Consider the following 15,041-nt stretch of genomic DNA (forward strand, 5'->3'; position numbering starts at 1 on the left):
TATTCAAATTTACCTTGGGCTATATCCTTGGGTTTCTCTCTCTGTATTCTCTCATGTATAGTTTGCCAAATTCTGTTTTTCCATCACGAGTAATTCTGTTTTATTCTTTTCATTTTTTCTATGTCCACTACTTCTATCCTAGTTAATTTCCTCATTTCCTATTGACCAGGATATCACTAAAACTTCAACATTACAGAATGATCACTTTATACACCATTACTTTAGATTCATTGTATCTAAAGTTATAATTTTACCATTTCTCTCAAATAATCTATTTAAAAGTTCTTCATGTTTTTTTCTTATTCCAAATCTTTGAAAACCACTAATAGTTGAATAAAGCATTTAAAAAAAAATTTTATTAAACCATGAAGATTTTTTTTTCTTTTCTTTATTTTGCATACTTTAATTTTGGAACAATAAAACAACAAAAACACAATAGAACATCCAAACCTGCTGCCAAAACTAGGTAAGGAATGGGGGCTTGAAGGCCCTGTTTCCTGCCTTAAGACACCAAGGACAGGAGAAAAACCACTAGAACATCAATCAGAAGAGGAAGCCAGGTGGGAAAGGGCCATTCAAGGCTAATAATGTAGAAGCCACGGGGAAACTATACAGAGGGCAGATTCTCAGTGGCAACTCCTAATCTACTTCTTCCATGCGAGATGCATCCTCGTCACCCTCAAGAGGGGGAATCTCATCAGGGACAGCATTGCTGGGTTCCTCTGCTGTCACTTCATCTTCATCAATGCCTAGGCCTCGCTTTATCATCTGGTAGATGCGATTGGAGTGGGTCTAGGGGTCCTCAAGGGAGAAGCCAGAAGACAGTAGCGCAGTTTCAAATAGCAACACCACCAGGTCCTTGACAGCCTTGTCATCTTTGTCTGTCTCTGCCTCTTGCCGCAGTGTCTCCACAGTGGGGTGGTCAGGATTGATCTCCAGGTGCTTTTTGGCCATCATGTAGCCCATGGTAGAGTTGTCTCAAAGTGCCTGAGCCTTCATGATCTGCTCCATGTTGGCTGTCCAGCCATAGGTGCTGGTAAAAATGCAGCAGGGTGAAGACACAAACCTATTTCTCAACCCTTTTATCCAAGATTTCCTTCATGAGCTTGCAAAGGTTCTCAAATTTTGCCTTGCTCTCTTCCATTTTCTTTTTTTCCTCCTCATTGTCAGGTAGCTCCAGGTCTTCTTTGGTCACAGAGACCAGGTTCTTCCCATCAAACTCCTTGAGTTGCTGCACACAGTACTCATCAATAGGCTCAGTCATGTATACCACCTCAAAGTCCCGCTTCCGCATGTGCTCCACAAAAGCAGAGTTGGCCACCTGCTCTTTGATTTCACCAGTAATGTAGTAGATGGACTTCTGTGTCTCCTTCATGTGAGAGACATACTCTGACAGAGAAGTCATCTCATCTCCAGACTGAGAGGTGTGGTAACACAGCAGCTCAGAAAGGCACTGCCAATTAGTAGAATCTTCATGGATTCCAAGTTTAAGATTTTTAGAAAATGCCTCTAGAATTTTTGTAGTTCTCCTTGTCTTCTGCCAACTCAGAGAAGAGCTCAAGGCACTTCTTCACAATGTTTTTGCGTATGACTTTCAAGATTTTGCTCTGCTGAAGCATTTCTCAGGAGATATTCAGGGGAGGTCCTCAGAGTCAACAACACCACAAATAAAGTTGAGTTACTCTGGTATCAGCTCATCACAACTGTCCATGATGAACACATGATGGACATAGCGTTTGATGTTGTTGTTCTTCTTCTTGTTCTTAAAGAGGTCAAAGGGAGGCCGCCGAGGGATGAACAGCAATGCCCTGAATTCCAACTGACCTTCTACAGAGAAGTGCTTGATTGCCAGGTGAGGCTTTTGTAGAATTCTCCATATTCCTCCTGAGTAATATCATCAGGGTTTCTGGTCCAAATAGGCTTGGACTTGTTCAGTTCTTCATGATCAATATATTTCTCTTTAATCTTCTTTGTTTTCTTTTTCTTATCCTTACCAGTATCATTCTCTTCATCTGAGCCCACATCTTCAATCTTGGGTTTCTCCTCATCATCCTTATCTTCCTCCTCTTTCTCACCTTTCTCTTCCTCTGCCTCATCATCACTGATTTCCTTCTCTCGTTCCTTCTCCAAATAAAGGGTGAATGGATAGCCTATGAACTGCGAGTGCTTCTTCACCACTTCTTTGACCCGCCTCTCCTCTAAGTACTCTGTCTGGTCTTCTTTGAGGTGGAGAATGACTTTAGTACCCCAGCCAATGGGCTCACCATGATCAGCCCATACAGTATCCCCCCGCAGAAGATTCTCAGGCATACTGTTCATCAACATTGTGCTTTGTGATCACAACCACTTTCTCTGCCACCAGATAGGCACAATAAAATCCAACACCAAATTGCCCAATCATGGATATGTCTGCACCAGCCTGAAGAGCCTCCATAAATGCTTTAGTACCAGATTTGGCAATGGTTCCCAAGTTGTTTATGAGATCAGCCTTGGTCATGCCAATGCCTGTGTCCACCAAAGTCAGGGTACTTTCCTGAGGTTTGGGAATGATGTCAATTTTCAGCTCTTTACCACTATCCAACTTGGAAGGGTCTGTCAGACTCTCATAGTGAATCTTGTCCAAGGCATCAGAAGCATTCCTTGTTGGAATAGAAGGTATTGATGATGAGAGACATAAGTTGGGCAATTTCTGCCTGAAAGGCAAAGGTCTCAACCTCCTCCTCTGCATGGTGCACTTCCTCAGGCATCTTGATGAGAAGGGGCTGGGAGATTAGAGTGGGCCCGAACAGTGTGCAACTCGCTTGCCACACCTAGGCTGCGTGGGGGTGACTCAAGAGAGCTCGATTTCTTTTTTAAAAAGGCTGATCCCCAGAGCTTTTCTTTCCTAGCAGTGTAGACTTAGTCTTTCTTTCTAATATTTCTTGGCAGCACTATAGGTTCCTACTTGCTGTAGTGATAATAATCTTGTATCCCTTTAAAAGAACTTCACTTTAAAATGCCCTTATGGGAATAACCAACTGTACCTCTCATTTAATAAGCTTCAACCAATCTTGACTAAGCCAAGAGGGATGGAGCCAGACACTTGCTATCACCTATTATGTGCCACTCTCTTGGGAGACAAAAGGACAGTGAGCTCTGTAATCATTCCTGCTGAGCTCAGATCTAAGCTCTACTACTTCTTGGCTTCAGACCTTGGATGATTCTTGATTTCTTCACCTGAACAAAAGGAATAAAAATACCTTTTGTATGGCTATAAATTAGCAATATTCAAAATGTCTTTGATCAAATAATGATGTGATTAATCCTTTATTGCCCTGTGGCAATGGCAGAAAAACAACATTGTTAAAACTATTGGTGCCTTAGTAAAAGATAGGATATTAGTAGCAAGGTACACTAGCAATCATGGAATTAATCATCATACATTTAAAAAAAGGTCAATTTCAATTTCTTAAGGATGTCTTCAGTAAATCAATACAATTATTAAGTTTATTAAACCTTCGGATCTATGAATTCATAATATTCTGTGGGATGAAGTGAAAGAGATACATAATAGAAATATATGTATATTGAGGGCTGGGGATATAGCTCAGTTGGTAGAGTGCTTGCCTTGCAAGCATAAGGCCCTGGGTTCAATCCCCAGCACCGAAAAAAAAAAAAAAAAAAAAAAAAAAAAAGAAATATATGTATATTGTATATGGGTTTCTTTTTGAGAAAAAAGCACTGCAATTATTTAAGTTGCCAACTAATCTAATTACATTTTTATTCAACATTTTTATTTGAAAGAATGATTGACATGTAAACTAAAGTTATTCATTATTAGGTAATAGGCAAAAATATTTCTGAAAACCAATGAAGGGAGATTTTTCTTTTGAGGAAAATAACTGACAATGTTTGTGGTCAAATGTAAAATTTGATTTTTCAAGAAAACATTCTAGTTTGGAAACTTGCAGTTATCACTGTAAGTATGAGAGTTTCCCAAGATTTAAACACTTTTCTGGCTGGGTGTGGTGGCAAATACTGTTCTCCCAGTGACTCAGGAGATTAAAACAGGAGGATCACAAGTTTGAGGACAGCCTTAGCAACACAGGGAAGCCATGAGCAATTTAGTGAGACTCTGTTTTAAAATAAAGAATGAAAAGGATTGGGGATGCAGCCCAGTGGTAAAGTGGTCCTGGATTTGACCCCTAGTACCAAACAAACAAACTAAACCAAAACATAAAAACAGCAAAAATACCACTTTTCTGACTGGATGTATGGTGATATTTTTTAATAGTGTAGAGTGAAATATGTCAATATGTGTAGGATTGACATAACTCAATAGTTGGATCAATATTTTCCAATTAATCAATGTGTGATATTACACAACAATGCAAAAGCAAAAAGTCATTAAGTGTAAGATAGACATGTGAAATTTAGTGTAACAGTATAAGTTCATTGATATGATTTTAGATTTCATATTGCAACTAAACTTTAAAAAATACTACCATTTGTCAAGTTTTAGTGTGGTATCAAATAATATCTATAATTATCTGAAATGGAAATGGAAACATTCTGCCTTTCTCCATTCATATAAGAATTAAAAAACCCAACACCTTCCTCACTTGCCTTGACTTAAACAACATACATAACAGATATGAGAATCTATCAAGATATAGCTAAATATAGAATTTACCTATATTAAATAAAGCCAGGCGAGGATGTGGTGAAAAAGGAACACTCATACATTGCTGGTGGGGTTGCAAATTAGTGCAGCCACTCTGGAAAGCAGTGTGGAGATTCCTCAGAAAGCTTGGAATGGAAACACCATTTGACCCAGCTATCCCACTCCTTGGCCTATACCCAAAGGACTTAAAATCAGCATACTACAGAGATACAGCCACATCAATGTTCATTGCTGCTCAATTCACCATAGCCAGATTGTGGAACCAACCTAGATGCCCTTCAGTTGATGAATGGATAAAGAAACTGTGGCATATTTATACAAGGGATATTACTCTGCAATGAAGAATGATAAAATTATGGCATTTGTAGGCAAATGGTCAAAATTGGAGAATATCATGCTAAGTGAGATAAGCCAATCTCAAAAAACTAAAGGACGAATGATCTTGCTGATAAGCGGATGAGGACATATAATGGGGGGTGGGAGGGGCTAGCATTAGGTTTAGGGTTAGGTTTAGAGTTAGGCTAAGGAGAGTGGTAAGAATGAAGGAAAGAAGGACTGTGTAGAGGGAAAAGAGGGGTGGGAGGGGTGGGGGCGAGGGGAAAAATAAAATAAACATCATTACCCTATGTAAACGTAAAATAAAATAAAATAAAATAAAAAAAAATAAAGCCAGTTATTAAAGAGATTTGAAAAATATAAAATAATGACATTCTTCCTATTAGTCTTTTTTTCTAACTGCATTTGAAAAATATACTTTTAATTTAAAAAGTTATTTCTGTTTATATATAGGTTTATATTATTATTAATCAGTCAGTATGTTATTACTCTAAAATTTTTTAGTTTTAATTTCTAATATGGTAAATAGAATGCATATAAACAATATCAGAGCTTTCATTAATTTAGGCATAAAAAGGGATGCTTAGATTAAAATGTTCAAGAACTACTGTTATAAACATTTCATGATATGATTCTCATAAAGCACTTAACATGACAGAGTACAAGGGCACAATAAATGACAATAAGCCTATTTACACAAAGTGCTCAATAAGTATCAGCCAGTATTATAATTTCTTGGAATCAACTTCAATTCTTATCTGTTTTCTTATTTTGAAAAAGAACCTAAGGAGCTGGGATGGAATGCTTAAGGGGAGTGAGAAGGTAGAATCCATTACAGTTTAATACTTATCAAATTAATAGTGTTACTACTTCAGGTATGGCATGAAGCACCAACTTCCAAAGTATAAGGGTTTTCAATATTATGTGCTTTTCTTTCTTTTTTGCAGAGTAACAGGTATGAATTTATTAGAAGTGATAGGAAAAGTGAGAAGAGGACACTTTCAAGACAGAGAGTGGGTTCTCTCAGAAAGAAGAATGGTACACCTCTCTAGTTTTTTCCCATATTTTTAATTAGTACACTGTAGTTGTGTGTAATAGTGGGATTTGTTGTTACCTATTGTTATATGCATACTGTACAATATAACTCGGCCAGTATTATTCCCCACGATTTCCCCTTTCCTTTCCATCCTCCCTCCCCTGGTCCCTCTGATCTACTGTACTGTGATGTGCTTTTTTTTACAACTGTGCTTTTAAAAGCACATTTGAAAAGCACATCTACCCATTTGAAATCTGCAGCACAATCTCCCCCATGCCTTATAGGACTTATATTCTTTGCCAAGTGAAAGATTTTCCAACGCTCTGCTGTATCCATAGCTTTACATTCCACTGGAAAGATGCAAGGACTATTGGCAATGGTAAAAGATTTCAAAGCCTAACCTTTTAAATTTTGTTACAGGCAACTTTATTTATGGAGTATGTTCCCCTTACTAAAAGATCATTTGTGAATTTCAGAATTATTTTGAGATCAGCACTATTTTGGCCAAGGAATCCAAATTCTTAAGCTATCACTGTCACTGACCTCAGAATCTGTTCAATGGTATCCAAATAACCCTAACTTCATAGTTCTGCCCATAAAACACCCAAGAAAATGAACTGAATGTTCCATTATAGGTATATATGTTGGGGTGAGGAGGTAGACATAGGCAAAGGCCTGCTGTGGGCACTCCATTCCCTTGCGGGATACATTTGATCTCTTTGAAATCTGAAGATTTCAGTTAATACCTAAATCTTACAGCTTTTGCAGTGGTTGAAAGAATATTAAGTTGTGACAACCTGTCTCTCTTTGACTCCCTTCTGTATCCTTCCTACTGTGCTCCAGTCATCAAGTCCCCTTTCCTGGTCCTCCAATACTTAAATTTTATTTCTTCCTTGGGGTCTTTGTGTTTGCAGAAGTTTTACATTATTCTTATTCTTCGGGTTCAGCTCAAGTGTTACCACCCGAAAGGAGCCTGCTATTACTACCAATAAACCATTCTTATTGCCATCTTAGATCACTTCCTATCACACCACCTGGGCCATTTTTTCAGGTCATTTGTCAGCACTTGAGCTTATTTATCTAATTGCTTATTAATTTTTTGTCTGACTACCTCAAAGGAGTGTAAGTTCCAGGTGGTAAGGAAATTTCTGTCATGTTCACTAGCTGTATACTCCATTTCTGGAATAGCATCAGGCATATAATAAGCACTCAAGAAATAAATGACTTGATCAATGAGATACTGTAATACAGTGGAAAAAGCACAAGTTTTGGAGCTGGTGGATGTGGGCTTTATTCCAGCTGTGTTCTGAATGTGTTCCTTGAAATTCACATGTCAGAAACTTAATCCCCAATGTGACAATATTGAGGTGGGGCATTTTGGTGAGTGGTCATGAGTGCTTTGCCCTTATGAGTGGATTATTGCTGTTTTTCCCTTTTGACTTCTGCCCTGTGCCAGCATCGTGTTCCTCCCCTCCAAAGGTCACAGGATTTCAGGATCCAACTTGGAATCAGAGGGAAGCTTTCATGAGAGAACAAGTTACTGAAGCCTTGATCCTAGTTTTCCCAGCCTCCAAAAAATGTAAAAATAAATTTCTGTTCTTTATAAGTTCCCCAGTCTGTGGTATTTTGTTATAGCCACACAAATGGACAAGGTGTCCCAACTTCATCCATTAATTTAATTATTAATTTTCATGTGTAAAAGCATCTGATGTTGCTTGTCAAATAACAGGAACTCAATGAAAAGTGTATCTCTGCCCCTACTCAGCATGTGAATGTGAAGCAATCCTTAATTCCTTAATCATGAAACTTAGCATCTTGTCAGGAAACAGGAGATAAATATAGATACACACACACACACACACACAACACATTTATACATACACACACATATAATGCATATACACACATATAATGATATCAAATATCACTACATTTAAGTAACAAATGAATACCAGAAGGACAAAGGAAATCCTCCTGCTTCTGTTTCTTAGAGATGCAGTCCTAATTTATTTAGCATAACATTTATAGCATTACGGTAATGAGGCTTCACTTTGTTTTTTATTCTTCATTTCTTACAGGTGTTTTCTGTCTAAGCATCACCCTATCAAACCCATTGCTCACTCTACTATGTATATAGATACACACACACACACACACACACACACACATTGGCCTTTCATATTTTCCTTATCATTTTATGTGAATTCTGCTGGCCTAAGGCCTAAATTAATCATCATTTGTTCTGGGACATGTCACTTTTTCTTATACCACTCCAATCCTGACAAATGAAAGCAAAGTTCCTGCTTCTAGGGTCTTGGAGCATAGTGATTACATGCCACTTTTCATTTCTAACTATGTGTTGGAGTATGTATTTGCTTTTATCTTCAGTCTAACTCTCAAAAATATGAGGTTAAGAATTGCCTGTAATGGTGTAAAATAAGGCAGGAATAAATTGGATGTGCCCTGTGTACTTCATAGGTACCCCCAAAGTAGTTATACTTGGATGAATGAATGTTGCACACCATGACATCTTTTCCTGCTATCAAGTCCCCTCCTGCACTGTGGAAGTTCTATCTCTTCTCTTCTCTTCTCTTCTCTTCTCTTCTCTTCTCTTCTCTTCTCTTCTCTTCTCACTTACATAAATCCTACTCTCTTTCCACTTAAAAAATAAAATAAAATAAAATGGATAAAAAAAAAGTAGAACATGTAGTTCACTTGCTGGGTCTTTTAGTTTAAGTCTAGACTCTTTCCCTTCTCCCTGCATTCCCCTCTCTCCCTCTACTTATAGTTTCCCAAACACAACCCTGCCAATTCTATCTCCATGTCTTCTTCCCTCATTTATCTAAGTTCAATTCAAGCATCATGTTGTCTGTGAAGCTCATGTGATTCCCTGGTTGGTCTTAGGCTTTCTTTGTACTCTAAGAGTACGCTGAACTTACATCTGCTGCCACTTTTATCATATTATATTATATAGATTAGATTTTTAAAGAGGGAACTGTGTTAATTTAAGTTATAGGCACCTCTAACCATGGCTGGCAGATGCTAAGTTTGCAATAAATATTCACTGAATAAATAAATAAATGCAATCTTATTGTTATTACTATGGTTTTTTTAGCCAACTTTTTTACTGCTGTGGCCAAAAGACCTGACAAGAACAATTTTAGAGGTTTATTTGGGGGCTTATAGTTTCAAAGGTCTCAGTCCATTCATGGCAAACTCCATTCCTCAGGCCTTAGGTGAGGCAGAACATCAATGGAAGAAGGGTGTGACAGAGGAAAGCAACTGGGGACATGGTTCCAGGAAGAAGTAAGAGAAAGTTCCACACATCCAGGACAAAATATATACCTCAAAGGCACACCCTCACAGACCCACCTCCTACAGCTATGCCCCACCTGCCTAAAGTTACCACCCAGTTAATCCCTATCATGAGATTAATGCACTGATTCAGTTAAGACTCTCATAGCCCAATCATTTCACCTCTAAATTCTCTTTCACTCTTCCACACTGAGGTTTTGGGGGACACCACGTATTTAAACCATAACATATGGTAAGCATTTTAAAAGCTTTATCTTAGATATTTCTTAAATTATTATATTTATATTCATGTATCTGTTTACTCTTGCCACTACCAGTTATAAAAGATTAAACAGTTCACCTTTTGAAAAAGAAAAATACTCAGCCTCCTGCTGTATGAAGAGGTACACTAGATAATAGTCTGCCCAATGGAAGCCTGAGGAACTCATTCACCTCCACAGTTTCCCCTCAATTCTGTAATCACAGGCAAATCCAATCATGCTTTAAAAGAAAACAAGGCTTGAATTCTACTTTGTGCTCCTCTTAGAGTCTTCTCTCATCTCCTAGAGTGAAATTCTGCCTAAATCATTTTTCTCTAAAGAGCTCATGCTTGATGAAGGATTTATGAACACAATATAAAGCATTCAGTTCTCAGCATCAACTCTAGAGCATTTCTACATCTGAAGGTAAAATAAACAAACTGAACTGAAGTGCAACAGAGAGACATGTGTTTCTTCTGGAAGGTATACTTTTAACTAGAATTTAAAAGATATCTCTAGTTGTTTACCTATCCTTTCAGTAGCAGAAACAAGAAGGTATAGCATTTACTCTCCTCATTTGCCGTAGAAATAATTTTTTGATGATTCAAGCACCAAAAAGATAATCTCCAGTCTCTTCTTTGATTCCCTAAAGAATCTTTCAGACACTGAAATCCAAGGCAACTGAAAGAAAATGTTGGTTCATCACTGTACCGTAGGCAAGTTAATTCTCACTCAGGCATAAATGTGACTTGCCACATTCAATCCTTTGTGATACACTTCAAAAGCACAATGTGTTTATAAAGTCCTCTAATACCTACAACAGCACAATAAATTATGGACCAACTACTTTGACTGTAAGCAAATTATGCAATAACGCTTTCTTGAGAGTTTTTGAGCATGCAGCTCATTCTCTCCCAGAAGAAACAGCTACCAGATGGTAAAAGTGACAACCTCAGGAAAAAAAAAAAATTAAAGCTGAGTTGAAAACAGCAGCTTTATCAGAAGGTCAAGGCACAGATTTCTGTTAGTAAAGCACAACACAGAATTTTAGAGATAAACCTTATTACCCAAATAATGCTATTTCACAGCACTTAATGTTAGATGGTAGTACATCTGCCTGAGGGTACATTACATTCTTAAGCTAGAATGCATCCAAAAGATTTTAACCACCATGACAGAGAGACAGCAGATAAGACCATATGCAGATGAGGGTTTTAAGTTATCAACAAATTCATATATACATGAATTTCATATATCATACATTCATACACACTCACAAACCACAATGAAGTACAATCTCATGAATATGTGTTTTGGCATGACACAGTAATTTGCTATCTCAGGATGTCTCAGAACTCTTCTAAAAACACATTGGTGGAATTTTGCACAGCTGAAACATTTTGCATTTAGGTTATACCAGGGCCATTTTTTCTATAACTACATCTCATGGAAGGCCTGGACAGCATTTGTTCTGCTAGACAGTGTCCAGACAACGTCTGGAAGAAGAAGAAATTCCAAATGGTAAGCTGGAACATTCATTCATTTCTCCATTTATTTAGCTACTTATTCATCTAAAAATACTAAATTTATACTATAAATCAGGATTGTTTTTGCTTGGTAGTCAAGTCCAAAATTAAAACAGGAAATCCTAAAGAAGTTATACAGATGAAAATCATCTTTGTTTTTCAAAGTTATACTGCATTTCACCCTAATTTTTACCTAGCTCACACAAGTACATATATAATGCTTAATAAAACAGAACAAACCCCTAAACTTTTTACTTATTAAAAAGATATTTAGGAATAGCATGTGAATCTTTCTATATTTTGCTTAAAACATTTTATGAAGTCCCCTATTAATGAAGACTCACTTAGAGTTTAAGGGACAATAACTTGTAAAGTGGAGGTGTGTTTATGGAATAATCCAAGTGCAATGAAAGAAATTCTGGCATGAAATGCCTCCTACTGATTTTTTACTGGAACATTTATTTCCTTTTATGTGTAGGACATAGGCAGTGTAATTTACCTTAACTGATTTTTTTTAGGGGTGGACGGCTGAAAGGAGAAGACTTATAAGATACTCTGCTTGATTCCTAAACTCATTTCAACCTTTGTTTGTCCAAGGACCAGTATTGACCAGTTTTGCAGTTAGGTGGATATTGTTTTTTTTTTTTAACTCCTTTGAAAAGTAAATAATTCTAAAATGTGCTTAATACCCACATAATAATTTGACAATCTATTTCCCAAGGTTCGTATACTGTAAAGTATTGTCCATTGTCTGGGTATTTTACTAGGTTAAAAGATTTTCACCTATCAAGATGTATTCTAAGAAGGGATACTCACGAAACTGTGAATTTTGTCTACCCATTCATTTTGACCCCAAGGACAATGAACAAAGATTGAAGTTATTTAATTATATGACTAGGGATATACAAGTAGTAATTTAGCATCCATTCTTTTAAAGTACTTTCACACAATGATTCTGAGAAAGGTTTGTGCCAGTATCTCTACATCAAAGATAAGGTAAAAAGTAAGTCCAGATAAGTTAAGTGGTGGTCTAGACAGCCTTGCATGACAGTTCTGCAATAGAAGTAGATAAGGATGTTAGATGACAGACAACAAAATTTAAACCTATTTGGGTTACAAAGATAAAGTATATTTCCTTTGTTAAATATTAATCAAAAAATCTAGTCTGAGTGACTTATAGCATCTTAGCAATATGCTCACACTCAGCAAATTTGAATCATGACATTCATCAAAATAGAACTGAAGGAATAAAATGTAAGCTAAGGTAGTCATTCTACATAGGTACCAACGTAAAATTTTTTAGTTTTATGCAAAAGCATAATACATGACCTTATGTTAGTACATACTACATGCCTTCCAAATAATTACATTCTTACATTTGGTCACTAAGGGTGTTGCTGCTGGTCAGTTGGATAGTTTGTACAAATAAATACACACAAAACAGTGAATTCCAAGTTATCAACACTACTCTAGTTTCTTTTGCCTTTTTTGTACTTCACCCAGTCTATTCATTGTATGAATACACATTCACTCATTCACTTCTTAATTTATATTCATTGAGTATATACTCTTTATCTGGCAATGGGTGACATGCTAGGGGTACAAAGTAATCACGCCAGGCATAATCCTGCCTTCATGAGACCTTCACTAACCAAAGAAGTTTTATAAATGAAAAAGATTCATAGCTATAATGTTATGCAAGTTACATCACCTGAGTCTTGGTTTCCTCCTCAGTAAAATGGGGTTAATATTTTATTGTGTTACCATATTATTCATAGTTCTATGTCTTTGTTTACTTGGTATATAGTAGGCACTCTATGCTCATTAAAAAGTCAATGAGCACATCAAACAGTAAACATATGGATCTTTTAAATAATGGGTACACATTATATAGTAGCTAATATCATGAACAATACAGAATAGTTTTTCCATCTTTGAAGGCACTGTTATAGATGGGAACAGCAATAAGTATAACTAATATGTTCCTAGCCCCTTATTTTATCTCCTTTGCTTATTTTTATAGGACATATGTATAGTTTTCAACATTTTATGGTAAAAATGTTGACACATTCAGGACAGGATTTATACTGTAAGCATCTTCTCCTAGAGAAGAAGCAGAAACTAAGACAGGTCACTTGAATTATCCACGCTAACACATTTCATCAGTGGAAAAATAATTCTTGAACCTAGGTTTTCTTATTAGGAACTCAATTTTCTTGAAGAACACCTGAGGAAAGGTTGTTGCACTGTCCCATAAAGTTGGAGACTGACTAATTAACCTGTGACCAGTGACAACTCTATTCACCGGAATTTTTACCAAGTTTTTATGAATTCACAATTCTAAATACTTAGCTTTGAACTTCCACAATATCAGGACAAATAAAAAAAGGTTTTATGGCCATATTTTGGGAGATGCTGTGCTTCTTTTAAGTACATGCTAGGGGTTTACAAAGTGGTTGTGAGAATGAATAAACTAATGTTCTTTTCTCCAAAGCAGTTCTTGGATGTGTTGCTTGAAATGAGGAATCCTTATTCCCCATATGAAACTGCTCTTGAAGGTCTCTTTTAATTTCACAGGAAAGAGAGAGATTACACATATACATACTCGTGCGCGCGTGCACACACACACACTCACACACACACCACATTAGTTAGTGAGGAAAAGAAAGAATGAAGTTACCTATGTAGAAGGGAAGAATGATAATTCTAAAACCTATATTCTTTCCACAAATGATACTTTTATAAAAGAGGGGACAGAAAAGATGAAAGAAAGGAAATGCAACTGAGATACAACTGTGGGTCATGGACAATGCTAGATACTATGTGTAAAGAGAAAAGTATTGGTTTCAAAGTCAGATTTCAACGGCACTCTCCTATTATTATTATTTATTGCTAAGATATTTGCTTTTTTCTAAGACTGTTTCAACATATAAAATTGGTATAATGAGTTTGTTGCAAGAGTTAAAACAATTATAATATATGAATCTATAAAGGATACTTCATAGTAGGTATGTAATAAATTTTTGTTTCATATTAATAATTTAATGCAATCAGTGAACAGAATATTGCCTTCAGTTACAGGGTCTTGGTATAAGGTAATATATTCTTTCCATAAGATATGGGGGCAAAAAGTTAATTCAAAGGCCTGCCTGGGCTACACTTGGAGCCACATCACCTTGCCACTTACAAGTCCTCATCAGCCTTGGATCCTATACAGCTAGACCCTGGAATCACACTATGAGGCCTCTCTTACATATTCTTACAGATGAAACACTTTAAAGACAATCTTTCCAGTGAATGTTGTCTCTAAGTTCCTGCGTTCAGGGTACAGTATGGACCCTGCTTACACTCAATCCAGCTGTGCAGTAAATGGCTGTTGAGAGGCTCCAGAGTGAATGTTGGCCTCCTATTTAAGGAAGAGTGAGAGTAATCATTTTTAGCAATCTCTAAAGCATTTTTCTTGTCTGTAGTAGAGACCCCTAAAGCAATTAAGTGGTTACTTTTTGCATTTTAACATATCTGTCCTGGTTGCTGCAGTGAATCTTCCATAAGTACGTTTACTTGTCACATCATCAGACATAAAAAAGTCTTGAGAAGTTGGGGGATGTGCTATGATTAATGTACAAATATGTTTTAAAATTTTTTTGACAATGTATTCTACTCACTAAAAATCAAGAAAGTACCAACACTGTATGTTGGAACTCATGGATAGAAAATAATATACAAATAACTTCTGTTTTAGAGTTATTTCACAACATTGTTGTCATTCAAGAGAATTCTTATCTTCCCCTAAACCCCCCCCAAAAAAAGAAAGAAAAATAGTGAAGGATATTTTGCCACCTACCTCAGGTCACATACAGTATTGTTGGGGCCAGAAAGCCTACTCCAGTGGCCTGGTTCAAGTATTTGCCTTGAAAAGTTACTTT

At 36.6% G+C, this 15,041-nt stretch overlaps 1 protein-coding gene and 1 pseudogene across 15 annotated transcripts in view; both read right to left on the reverse strand.

Moving 5' to 3' along the window:
- Dlg2 (discs large MAGUK scaffold protein 2) overlaps positions 1 to 15,041 on the reverse strand; it is a 2,079,243-nt gene that overhangs the window by 612,829 nt on the left and 1,451,373 nt on the right. The window lies entirely within an intron of this gene.
- On the reverse strand, positions 464 to 2,747 carry LOC124958672 (heat shock protein HSP 90-beta-like; annotated as a pseudogene).

The sequence above is a fragment of the Sciurus carolinensis genome, chromosome 11 (assembly GCF_902686445.1).
Source record: "Sciurus carolinensis chromosome 11, mSciCar1.2, whole genome shotgun sequence".
Lineage (NCBI taxonomy): Eukaryota > Metazoa > Chordata > Mammalia > Rodentia > Sciuridae > Sciurus > Sciurus carolinensis.